The 13,734-nt window shown below is 46.3% G+C and overlaps 1 protein-coding gene across 3 annotated transcripts in view; it reads right to left on the reverse strand.

The window, feature by feature from the left end:
• SIPA1L3 (signal induced proliferation associated 1 like 3) overlaps positions 1 to 13,593 on the reverse strand; it is a 232,575-nt gene extending 218,982 nt beyond the window's left edge. For all 3 annotated transcript variants that reach the window (XM_011372306.2, XM_011372305.2, XM_023537924.1), the window contains exon 1: positions 13,483 to 13,593. The gene's annotated coding sequence lies outside the window, so the exon portion shown is untranslated. The remainder of the gene's footprint in view (positions 1 to 13,482) is intronic.
• Between the last annotated feature and the right edge of the window lie 141 nt (positions 13,594 to 13,734).

The following is a 13,734-nucleotide window of genomic DNA, read 5'->3' on the forward strand; positions in this document are numbered from 1 at the left end:
AAAATGGTGGAGAATTAACCCAAGCGGAATGACTTGGTTTCCAGATCTTAACCACCGCACTAGATCTCCTCTCAAGAGGAGAGACTGATCCTCCCCACTGGGCCTCAGTTTCCTCATATGTGAACTGGGGTGAGTGTGAGAAGTCAGTGAGATCTTTAGGGTGAGCACACAGCCCCAACCCACAAAAATGCTCAATAACTACTAGCTACAATTATCACAGGCTGACCTCATAGTCAATTGGGTTCAGCTTACACCTTCAAAATAGGGGCTAATTACGGTCAAATAATTTAAATTCTGGGCAACTGAAGGAAAAAAAAATACTACCATTCTTTTCATCCACAAAAAAATATACAACATATCTATTCTGAGTCAGGCACTAAGAAACAGTGTCAAACAAAACTGCATAGTCCCACCCAGTCTCCTGTGAACAAACCGGCACAAAACAGTGAACGAATACCAGATACAGCTCACTGTGGTGATAGTTCGCTGTGGGCCAAGCACCGCAGCGTTCTAAGAGTTTTCCGAGCTGTAATGCCCTGGACCGTCCCAAGAACCCTGGAGAACAGTACCACTACCAGCCCACCAAACAGATGTGAAATGAACTCTGCAAGGCTAAGTGGCTTGCCCAAGGTCACACAGGGAGCCGAGACGGATCCAGGACTTGCATTCGGGCGGTCTGGCTCCAGAGCCCGCGCTTCGCTCCTCAGTCGCACTGCAGTCCTGCGAGGCAACAGCTGCCTTACATGGTGTCCATAAGCAGCAGCAACAGGCATCCATGGAAGATTATAGGCTGCAACACAGATGGTCACTTTCTTCGGTTGTTGGGAGGATAGGGCAGGATTATTAAATGATATTGAATTATTCGATTAATAAGTCACTTAATATTGTTAATAAACCAGGCTAGACTCAGAGAAAGGAGGGGTAAAAATTGGTGAAAAAAATATCAATAACTTCCGATTTAAAGATGACACCATCCTACTGCCAGAAAGTAGCAATGATTTGAAATGACTTCTAATGAAAGTGAAAGAAAAAAGTACTAAAGCAGAACTGCAGCTGAAGATCAAGGAGACAAAAATCATGACTACTGAATTACTACGGACAATGAAGATGGCGAAAAGGCAAAAGATATTGGTTATCTTGGTTCAGTCATCAATTCAAACGGAGACTGTAGCCAAGAAATCAAGAGAACACTGAGACTCGGAAGGGTAGCAATGACGGAACCGGGGAAGATCACCAAGAGCAAAGATGTGTCATTGGAGTCCAAGGCCAAGATCGTCCACACCCTCGAATTCCCAATTACTATGAACAGATGTGAAAGCTGGACCGTTAAGAAAGCTGATAGAAAAAAAAAGATTCATCTAAAATATGTCTTTGGAAGAGAGCTCTACGGACACCCGGGACCACCAGAAAGACAAACGAGTGGGTCCTAGAACAAATGAAGTCTAAAACATCACTATAGGCAAAAATGACAAAACTGAAGCTGTCCTATTTCGGGCACATCACGAGAAGACAGGGTTCTTCAGAAAAGACAATAGTTTGAGAAAAAATAGAAGGCAGCGGGAAAAGAGGAAGACCAAATGTGAGATGGACTGACTCCATAGAAGAAGCCATAACGGTACAGCCACTATGGAAAACAGTATGGAGGTTCCTCAAAAAACTAAGAATTGATCTACCATATGATCCAGCAATCCCTCTACTGGGTATTTACCCCAAAGACTTGAAAACCCATATCTAAAAAGATGTTCATTGTAGCATTATTCACACACAGATGTTCATTGTAGCATTATTCACAGTGGCCAGGACATGGAAGTGTCCCAAGATAGATGATTGGCTAAATATATACGACGGAATATTACTCAGCCATAAGAAGAGATGAAATATTGCTATTTGTGACAACATAGTTTGACCTTGAGATAATCATGCTAAGCACAATAAGCCAGACAGAAAAAGTTGAAAATCACATGATATCACTTATATGTGGGATATAAACCTAAAAGCAACAAACAAACAGGACAAACAAACAGAGACTCATGGACATGGACAATAGACTATTGGTTACCAGAGAGTAAGGGGTGGGGGGGGAGGGGGGAGGTAGATGGGATAAAAGGGGCCAAATATGTGGTGACAGAAAGAAATCTAACCACAGGTGGTGAACATACAATGCAAAATATATATATCTAACTGTTGAAAATAAATAAATAATAATAATAAAAAAAAAAGAAGCCATAGCCATGAGTTTACAGGAACTGAGCAGGGCTGTTGTGGACAGGTCACTGTGGACATCACTCATTCACAGCGTCACCAGGAGATAATCATGCCAACTCAAGGGCATGTATCACACACAATATAGTTGACCCTTGAACAACACAGGTTTGAACTGCGCAGGTCCACTTATATGTGGATCTTTCTTGGTTAATACTATAAATGTATTTTCTCTTCTTTATGACTTTCTTAATAAGTTTATTTTTTCTAGCTTATTGTAGATGATACATATCACATACAAAATATGTTAACTGACTGTTTATTGGTAAGGCTTCTGGTCAACAACAGTAGGCTGTTAGTTTGGGGGAAATCAAAAAGTATATGCAGATTGGTCTCAGGGGTTCAGAGCCCCTAACCCCCTGAGTTGTTCAAGGGTCAACTGTATATTAATAGCAGAGGCCACATTCTTGAGCACTTCTCATGTGCCAGCTACGGGAGGTAAGCACTTGACCCACATCCTCTCCCTTCATCCACACAATCACCCTACGAGGCAGTCAAGACGAGGAAGCTGAGCCTCTGCGAGGAGCACCCTGCAGAGGAACTGGTCAGGACCAAGGAGAGGAGTGAGATCCTGGTGTTTCGGAGCAGAGGGAATGCTTTCAAACACCATGCACACTGCCGCCTCGTCACCCAGCTTGGGTTTCCTTAAATTTTCAGATGAAATTTTGGTTTCTTGTCAAGACTGGAGCTCCTGTGATACAAAGACTCTGTGCACATCACATTCTCAAAGGTGGACATGACTGGAGAACAAAAAGCTATGTCTTGATTCAGGTAACTTCGAAACGAAGTTAAGTACAATGACACAAAAATAACTGGGTGTTATGCTTCCGCTTTGTTTTACTAACTTCTGTAGCCCAGCCAGGTGTCTGCCTACTCATACCCACCCCCTTCTCCCGGTCCTTTCCTGTAGCCATTCTCCTCCCAGCAGTCATGTACTTCAAGTGAAGATAGTTCCATTCCAGCCCCAGAGGAAATCCTGACTGGCCCTTGCCTGTGATTTGCCTAGGCATGGTCATGTGTCACAGCACTGGCCAATGAGATACAAGGGAATCTGTGAGGCGGGGCATCTAGGAAAGGTTTGGTTTCTCAAGGGACACAGAGCTAGTGAGAGAGAGATGCCCTCTTTCTGCTGATGGATGTGACAAATGGAGCTATGGCAATCATCTTGTGGCCACAAGGGGAGTCTGAGGACACATGAGACACACCAAGGATGACAGAGTGGCACAACAGAGAAGGCTTGCCTACAGGCACTGTGACTGCTTAGATAACCCTGGTGCTGCCCACCTATAGGCCTGTTATATCAGATCATATATCTGATTTCAGGACAATTTCAGCTGGGTTTCCTATTAGAGTAGATCAGTGTTTCTCTAGAAGAATGCTCCCGGGCACAGGAGCACCAGCATCACCTGGAGACTTGTTAAAATACAAATTCTGAAGCCAGACCTACTGAATCAGAAACTCTGGGTGGAACCTGGCAATCTGGGTTTTGACAAGCCCTCCAGGGGATTCTGATGGTGGGTTCCGGTTTGAGAACCACTGCAGAAGCACACAGTGATGAAGAGTTCAGAGTGAGGCCTCTGGAGTCAGGCTCCCTGGATCCAAATCATGTCACCACCATTATTTAGCTGTGTGACCCCCTTGGGCGAGTTATTTTAATTTAGTTGCCACATCTGCAAAAGGGGAAAAATAAGAATGCTTATCTTTCAGGCTTGTGGGGAGGCTGAACTGAGTCACTTCCTGGGAAGCCCTAGCACAGCGCTAGTACACAGTATATGTTATATAAATTACCTGTGTGTTGCTGCTGTTATTACTATTGTTTGCACCGAAAGGCAAACCAACTGACACAACTTCCTGGCTGAGCTCCCGCAAAGCTGCATCCATATCTCCTTGATGTTTGTTTTGCCCCTCAGGACCCAGCCCAGTGCCCTAGGGTTTCAGTGACATGTGACTCTGGTCAGCACAGGGGTGTAACCCACAGGAGGAGCTGAAGGACTTTATCCCAAGTCCAGATCATCACTCCTCTGTCCTCCCACAGCTCAAGCCTCCACGGTCCCACCAGGTATTGCTGTGGACACTCCAGGTTGGGTGTTCTGCTGGCTATTCTGCTCAGTTACTGATCCAGAATGCCCACGAGTTCTGCCGGGCCCCAGGGAGCACCCCTACCACATGAGTCATGCCAAACATCTGGCAAGAGTCCAGGGGGGCCCTTCCCTCTGGGAGTTATCTGAGATTTCAGAACTGGTGGCACCAGGCTGCAGAAAGCCAAAGAATGACTAATGCCATCCTTGGGTAAGGTCCCAGTAGGAAGAAGCTGCCCTAGTCAGGCTTAACAGCAATACTGGGTATGGGGCTATGGGTGGGGCAGGGGCTTTGCTCTCACTGGTGTCACTGACACGTGTCAGTCATTGAAAGAGAAGCGTGGGATGCAGGAAGGCGGAGGAGGTCTCCACCTCTGACCACCAACCGGAGGCAAGAAAGGATTGGTAAGAGTCTCGGGTTCCCAAAAGGAAGCTATTAGGCTGAAAGTCATAAAATTGCCAATATTCAACTATTCTTGACCCACAAAAAGGCAATTTCACATGGCTTAATCTAATATAAACTGTAAAACTCCCTAAAATAAGGCAATATCAAGGAACTGGTCACCAGTAAGAAATTGGGATAGTGGTGGCATCTGGGGAAGGGAACTGGGTGCCTTATTTTTGTTCCTCTGGTACCATGATTGTGTGGTCACGATTCAACATCTAATGAAACTTAATGAATCAATCAACCCTGCAACATCTTCCTATCGCTGAGAAAACACAAACCTGTACTAGATCCTAAGTGATCTGCAAACAGGTCACCTCTCTGCCCTCACTCCTCCCACTCTCTCTTCCAGCCACACGGGCCTCCTGTAAGCTCCTCGGTCTTATCAAGCCCACGGTCTCAGGGCCTTTGCACTGACTGCTCCCTCTGCCCAGGCACCCCCACTGCTCACATTGCCTCATCTCTTCAGGCCTGTATTCATGTCACCGCCCCATCCCCGGCCACGCTGTCTAAAATTTCAACACCCTCCACCCTAATACCTCATTATCCCCTTTCCCTGCTTAATTTCTCCACAGCATTTATTACCACCTAAGACAGTACACATCTTACTTATCTTGTTTACTGTCTGAATCCCCCACTTAAATGAGAGCCCCATTTAAAGCAGAACTGTCTGCTTTGCTCACTGCTGTCTCCCTAGCACGTAGAAGAGCGCTCGGCTCGGTGGGTACCTGGTGAATGAGGACGTTTAAAAATCAGATTCAGTGTCAGTAACTGGGGCTTGCTGCTCTCAGATTTAACACATGCAGCTCCACACTGGGAAAGAGAAAATCAAGCCGCTTAAACTGTGACAGTTCTCCTAATGTCCTCTCCATTCTGGACTCGCCTCAGAGCCTTTGCAAGAAAAAGAAAGGACAGAATTGAAGAAGGTGTGGAGGCAGAAGTTCAAGGAAGCCAGAGGGGCTGCAGGGCTTCCCATCTTCCTTCCCACACACCAAAAACAGACTCAATGTAAACAAACAGGGCCAGCGCTCCTGTTCCCATCAACGCTCTCTACCTACCTGGCAAGCCGACAATAAGAAACCCCGAGCGAGGATGCCCTCTTTTCCTGCCCCTTCCAAAGTTTTCTGCACACACGATTCACTATTTAGGGACTCCCAAAGAGCAAACGCAGTAGGAGCCTCTATTCAATGTGAAAGGGGGTGTGCATTTTCTGTAAAGGACTTTTGACTGCTGGCTCAATGAGAAATACCATCAGGTCCAAGGCACCATCACAAGTCGCATCTTGCCCTTTTCCTTCTATCAAAAGTCAGAATGGGAAGGGGACACTTTCCCTGCTTCCCACTGCAATGCTGGAGGCCAACCAAAGGCTGGCCTCTGGTTCCGTGTGGGGCCTTAATAAAGCCCCATCAGAAGGGTCTGTGCATACCTGTCCTGAGGGGAGGATGGGGGCAGGATCTGAGGCCTCTTGCAGAAACTCGGCCTTAGAAAAAATGTAGGAGGGGCCTCATGGTCAGGTGCTGGGGGGAAACAGACTCCAGAGAAGAGGGATTCAGCAACCTGACTCCAAGGGCCAGTGCCACTGTGGCCAGTACTCAGAGCAGCCAAGGAAGCATGTGGCCACTGGAGCCTCGCTGGTGCCCTCAATGCTGCCAGATGCGTCTTTACCAAAGGGTTCCCGAAGCCTTGGGCCAAGTATTGACTCGTATCATGAATAAAAAAACAAAAAATGTTTTTTTGATACAAATGGACTGGGCAAAGGCAGGAAATTCCCCCATACATATACTTGGACTTGAAACACAAGAATGCTGAGTGAAATTTATTGTATTTGTTTCTAACTTTTCATGATGAGACATTTCAAACACACAAAGGTGAAAGGAAGAGTATAATAAACCCCCACTGGCCAGCTTCAACTCATGACCAATCTTACCGCATCTCTATTCGCCTGTACACAACTGTCCCCTCCTCCCCCGGCCTGTCCATAGTATTCTGAAGCAAATACCAGACATCTTAACAGTTCACAGGTATTTCATGACTTTTTCTTAAGCAGAATCACAGTATCATTATCACACCTAAAAAATTTAACAAAGAATTCCTTCATAATATCAAATATCCAATTCCTTTTTATTTTAAAGAAAGGGGCAGTGCAGGTGTCCGCATCGTAGAAAAAGCCTGTGCCCAGAATGGTGTTCCAGCCTCCAGGCCCCAAAGGGCCTGGGACATAACACAGGGCTACTCCAGAACAGAGAGCAGAGCCCACATATGGAACAGTGAGGTTCCAACACATAGCTGGAGCTGGTCAGCATGGCCCCGCCTGCCCACCCCATTCGTCTGTATGCCCATCCACGGAGAGACCACAGACTAAATGTTTAAGGACCTGGACTCTGGAGCCAGTGGCTTGGGGCTGAATCCTGGCTTTGACATTCACAGGCTTTGTGATATGCACTTGAGACCTCAGTTTCCATATATGGGAAATGGGAATAACAACAGTACCTACCCAATGGAGTAATTATGAAGACTAAAGGAGATACTATGTGAAAAGCACACTGAGCAGTGCTTTGTACACAGTAAGAGCTCAGTGAATGATGGTTAATATTATTAATTCAACCAACTGGCACTTATTAAGCATCTTTTACATGCCAGGCAGTGCCCAGCAGTAGGAGATGATAAAGTGGTTAAGACCCTTGTGAATCACCGCCTGGGGACAGAGACTGGCACCAGGTTACCACTTGAGGAGGGGACATGAACAGACTCAGAATCTCTGGCACCTGCCTTGTTTGGGCAGGAGGCCCGGATTCATCTTGCCTCTTAGATGGGGACCCTGGACCAAGAGGGTAACTGAAAGTCTAGAGCAATGACTCCAGTAGTTAACAGAGGAAAACACTGTGACAGCCCTCTCCCCCCGCCCCCACCCAGCGATGCCGCTTTGGCTCAGAGCAAGGGCAAGATTCACAAGCTGGGTAAGCCCTACTGCTATTGAGCTCACAAGAAGATGCCACACAGTTCCCACAAGAGGCCACAGCCACGAGGGACAGAGTCAGTAGACAAAAAGAGGCTTCAAGCCCAAAAAAGCCATTTAGAAATGAGCTTTTGACAGGCGGGGCTCGTTTCTTGCTGTCCTCATTCTTGCTGCCCAACCCCTTTCCCCAGTCTCCCCAAACTCCGCTCCATCCTGGGAGGTAAGATCTGTTTCCACCAAACTAAAGCTCTATTTAGGGAGTGGATCCATCAGCCACTCAGGTCCAAACCAGCACCCCAGCACCAAGAGAAACTTGAGGATCAATGCTGACAAACTCTGGGAATCCATTTTGTGCATGAGTCCTTCCTATGGTTTTCATTGCTCAAAATTCAGACCCCACCTCCCTCAAACACCACCTAACACAGCACATACAACAGAGATTTAAGAATATGGTCTCTGGACCTGAGTTGAAATTCTGTTTTCATCACTTCCTAACCTTGAGCGAGTGGCTTCACACCACCCTACCTCAGCTTCCTCATCTGTACAATGGGGATAATCATAGTCTCTGCCACTTCTGAATACAGGGCACACACTCCAAGCACTAAGCACAATGCCAGGCCCCTAAGGTACCTGTGACAGACCACAGCATTAGGTTAGCTATACCTGCCTGTGATAAGTATGCTTTTCATCACTCATCCACCCTTACTCATCAAGATAAAACGGATAGCATATTCAATCTATCACTGTGAAATACTACCCTTGATTTATGTGTCTCACAGCCTAGGCCCACACTGTCCAATAAATGTGGCTACTGAGCACCTGAAGTGTGGCCAGTGCAAACAGACATGTGCTGAAAGTGTAAAATGCGCACTGTACCTCGAAGACTTCGTGTGAAAAAGAAAAAGAATGTAAAATATCTCGATAACCTTTATATCGATTACATGCCAAAATGATAATAGTTCCTGTTTCTTTTGACTTTTTAAAATGTGGTCACTATGAAAGTTTAAGTTACATACATGGTCTGCATCAGTGGCTCTCACTGTATTTCTAATGGGCCTCACTTCCACAGACCTGTGAGAACCAGCATCTTCTGATTCGCCTTCTCATTGTCAGTGTCTAGCACAGTGCCTGGCGCACAGTCTGGGTAGAAAATATGTTTCATAGATGGCTGGATGAAAGAGGCTCTCCATACTTCTCCTGGTCTTAAAAGCACCTGCTACTCTCCTCACATCTAACCAGGTCTGATCTTCATTCAAAGCACTTAACAACCCATAGGGCCCAAGATACACCAAGCCAAAAGGGATAGTCATGGTGGCTGAAGCAAGGTCCTGGGCCACACAACCACTTGAGTTGCTGGACTGTATCTGTATATTTTAACAACCCATAATGCTGGCCTGGTGCTTAGCAACACTTTCCCCTGCCAGCCCAAGTCACCTTACAAAGATATCCAAATGGGACACTTGCCTTGGTCACTCTCCTTCGAGAGTGAACACTCGCCTCATTTCCTATTAACCTGCGCCTGGTGTGGCAGCTAGCAGTCAACCTTGTTTTGAGAACAGGCTCTGAAAGGCCTTCAGCTCTGAAACAACCAAACATCCCAACAGAAGTTGACCTCGTCTTTCTTACTGTCAGTGGAAATGATGCCACAACATCCCTAGACCACGCCTGCTGCCACATGAATTAGATACTAGACACAGTCTGAAGGGCTTTGCGCATTAAGCAACATGGAAAGAAAATGCTGCCTCTACTTTCTAAATCTGTCTCAGCCCAGTAAAGAGGGCCTGGGAAGAGAGGGAGTTTGGCACGAGGGCGAAGAGCCTAGAGCCTGGAGTCAGCTTTCTCATCTGCAAAGTGAGATCAATAAACTTACCTACTTCATTGGACTCTTGTGAGGATTCACTGAGCAAAAGCGTGAAATGCTTAGAACAACACTTACTACAGAGTAAACACTAGGTAAACATTAGCTGCTATTATTATCATTATTTTACAAAAATTAAAGTAGTACGAACTTGAAAAATGGGAATTCACCCTGCTCCAGCTACAATGATACTGTTTTTGTACCAAACTCATTTTTCCACCTCCGTGCCTTTGCACCTGCTATTCCCTCTGCCTGGAATGTTCTTCACTCAGCTCTTGGCACAAGCCAGTGCCTCTTGCTCATTCAAGTCTCAGCTCACGTGACTCCCACTCAGAGAGGCCTGGGAGGCCTTGCCTGACCACCCAAACTAAAGTAACCATCCCTTCCTCACAGCAGCCTGCCTCTTCCCCTCACTGCCTCCATGATACTTAAACCCATCTAAAATTACTTTGTTTATTGTGTTTATTCAGCTACAATGTAGACTCTAGGAGAGCCACGATGTCTGTCTTGTTCCTCGTCTAGGGTTTTATGCTTTGAGCCACTCTGCTACATGGCCTATGTACCGGGGTGTTTACTGGATGTGTTCGTGAAGGTAAAATTCCAACCTAAATGTCCGGCAATAGAAGAATGGTGGAATAAAGCATGGTCTCTCCATACTGAAGAATGTGAGTCTAGCTGTTAAAAAGAATGAGTCAGAACTGTATGTAAAGACTTGAAGGGAAATGTCCTATCATTCATTGAAAAAAAAATTCAAGTTATAAATATGTGTGGCTGGATCCCTACCTCTTATTTATTGAGTGGTGAGGGGGAAGGAACAAAACTATCTATCTATCTATCTATCTATCTATCTATCTATCTAATCATTTAAGCACAGAAAAAGGTAAGTGAGGGCATCCACGCAAATCGCCCAGGGTAGAGAGTATATCCATTTTGTTCACTTTTGTATCTCCGAAACCTGACAGACACTTAATAAATACTCACTGTCTGAATAAATGCTTGTCTCTGGAGGATGAGATTTTGGAGTAGAGGATGGCACCCTTTATTTTCCTTATACATCTCCGTATTGTTTGACATATTACAACGAGCATGTATTTCTTTGCATAACTTTCTAAAAGCCAAATTCGACCCATTTTCACACACACAGATTAGAGCTGTGAACAAAGCAGTCCTAAGAAACGGGAGCGATACCAGTTTTAAGGCATGTACAGAAGCACAAACTGATCCAATAGCCTCTCATTCCAACAGCTAAAATGAAACACTTTAAAAGAAATGACTGTTTAATTATTTTATTAAAACATAATATATTTAACTTATGTTTTATGAGTTAAACACATAACAAGGTAAGCTGTTACCATAACCTGTCATATTTTAAACCTGTTTGAAATATATCAACAGAATGTTTTCCAGAAAAAAAAAAAAAAAAGGTGCCAATCTCTGCACATTCTAAATTCCATTTTTGATTTACCACCTAACAACTGCAAAACAGGCTCACATTTAACTCCTGGACAATTCCACACAGACTACTAAAAAAAAACCACGTGCTGTTGTCACTAACGATTAAGACCAAAAAAAAAAATTTAAGTCACTGTTTTATTTCCTCAGATTAAAAAAAGCACTTAAATTTGGTGGCCATCACAAATGTGACTGAGACCACAGGTTCCCAACACCAAATGAAACCATGATGACAGGTTTCCGACAACAGACTCAACCTAAATGGAGATCTAATAAATTCTCTTCCCAGCCTCTCTTCCCAGGTGTGCACTGCTTCCCAAAATGTCAGGATGGCCACCTTCTCATACAGGATATTCTAACCCGCTGACAAGGTGTGACTTTTCAGAAAGAAACGACCAATTCAGCTGAGCTTTGCCAGTCTAAAACCGCAGAAATGGGTCCCCTGAAAGCGAGGCCCTGATGACACACCTGTGGCCTTTGCAAACTGGCTAAATCTATATTGTCTTCTCTGCTCCTAATACGATGTTTTACACACATTAAATCTTGGTGACCTAAAAGAAACAATTCAACATCATTGGAAAAGGCCACCTCCAGGGGCCAAGGGGGACTTGCAGTGCCCACAGGATGGGAAACCAAGATGGGTCAATGAAATGGTGTTTCTATGAAATGGCAGCTCCATCCTTCTCGCCAATCTACTGGACCTGGGAAAACTGAGAGAGAAGAGCAATTTCCAAATTTCTGGCTTGGGTAACCGGGTCAACACTGGTCTATTTGCCGAGATGGTGCCTACTGGTTCTGGAAGAAGGAATTTATACTGAACGTGTTCGAGTTCACGGTGCCCAAGAGACACTCACCAGGGGACATCAAAGAGCCACAGGTTCCAGTTCCAGAGCAGAAGCTCAGGAGACTAATATGGCTTTGAGACAGAGTCAAATGCTGGCAGCGCTGAGATGGTACATAAAGCACTGGAGTGAATGTACTGGCGGCCTGAGCAGAAGTGAATGTGTGATGGACGGAGCAGGAGGCTGCTAATAGCAGGTCAGCACCATCTCTTCTCAGGCCCTTGTAATGCAGTATGTTCCACAATTTAACTTTAGTGAACAAAAATGGGGATTAAAGGCAATAGCCTTGTCCCTGCTCTGCCCTGTAAAGAAGCAGCAAAGGCCTATCAAGAAAAACAAGATACAGTTATTAAGTGCTTATTATGCACCGGGCCCTGTGCTAAACACTAAACATGAATTATCTCCTGGGATCATCAAAACAACCCTGGCACAAAAGTCCCATGACAACCATTTCACAGATGGGACACTGAGGCTGGGAGTGAACATGTGGGGGAGCTCAAGGTTGTCACGTCACAGCCCACAGTTAGGCAGTCTCTGGACCAGATGGAGAACAGTGAAGAACAATTATAATACATAAGAACTGCTACTAAGTGAGAGAATACAATCTCAGCAAATCCTTACAATCCTGAAGCTGATATTCTTGGCCCACTTTACAAATGAGGAACCTGAGGCTGCAGGAGAGGAAGTCAACTAGACCAGTTCTGAGTCTGGCTTACAGGGGAAAACAGGAGTACAGCCAGAGCCCCACCCACGGAGGATCTCTGGGGCACTGGGAAACGCTAAATAAATGGTACCGTTTACTGAACACTGCCTATGTGCCAGTTGCTACTCCTAAGCACTTTACACATAGTATCCTCACTGCAGCCTCAAAACAACTCTGAGGTGACTGCTATTAAAATCTCCATTTTATGGATAGAAAAACGGAGGCACAGACTGGTGAAGTCAGTTCACAAGGTCGCACAGCTGGTAAACGGCAGAGCCTAAATTTGAAGTAGGGTCTCTCCTCCTCCAAAACCAAAGCTCTTAAAATAATTTCAGATAACAGCAGCCACCCTGCACTGACTGCTATGGACTCCGCTCTTCACATACACACCCTCGACTAACGCTACGCGGTCGATAACACCTTCACCCCATTTCTCCGGAGCTAACAATAGCGCAAACACGTAATAAGAGCCTTCTGTGTGCCAAATGTTTTATTCTCTAGATCTCAATATCTCAACAGAATCCCCAGCAAAAGACAGATACTCTCTCCTTTCCCCGTTTTACCGAAAGGGAAACTGAGGTTCCGCGCGGTTTCCCTAGATCGCAGCTCCGGAGTGGAAGAGACAGGACGCGAACCCACCGCACACTGACTCCCACTCCATGCTCTTCCACACAGCGCCAGGTAGCACGTCTGGAAAGTTGAGCCATGCCGGTACGAGTCCGGCCGGATACCGAGGGCGCGAGTCCCGGCGCCGCCGCCCCCACAACCGGTGCCGGCACCCGGCCGTCCGCCTGGTCGCCCGCCCGCGCTGACCCTCGGGGTCCGAGTGGACACTGATTCCTCGCCACCCTTGAGCGAGGCCGCCCCTGCACCTGGAGCCACGTACCTGGGAGTCCCGGTTGCCCGCCCCGCGGGCCCCACGACCCAGGCGTCCAGCTCCGAGCCGTTTGCTGGAGACGCCGCCAGCCCCGGTGGCCCGAGTGACTTCCAGGCTGCCCACTTCCAAGCCTCTTCGCGCGAGGCCCCCTGGGATCTGTAGTTTCGCCCTAGGCGGCAGCAAACTAGAAAAACCTCGCGCGCAGGTGCTGCTGGGAGTAGCAGGCGCAGCACCGCGTCGCCTTCTGGGAAAGGTAGTCCA

The sequence above is a fragment of the Pteropus vampyrus genome, unplaced genomic scaffold, assembly GCF_000151845.1.
Source record: "Pteropus vampyrus isolate Shadow unplaced genomic scaffold, Pvam_2.0 Scaffold203, whole genome shotgun sequence".
In the NCBI taxonomy this organism is placed as follows: Eukaryota; Metazoa; Chordata; class Mammalia; order Chiroptera; family Pteropodidae; genus Pteropus; species Pteropus vampyrus.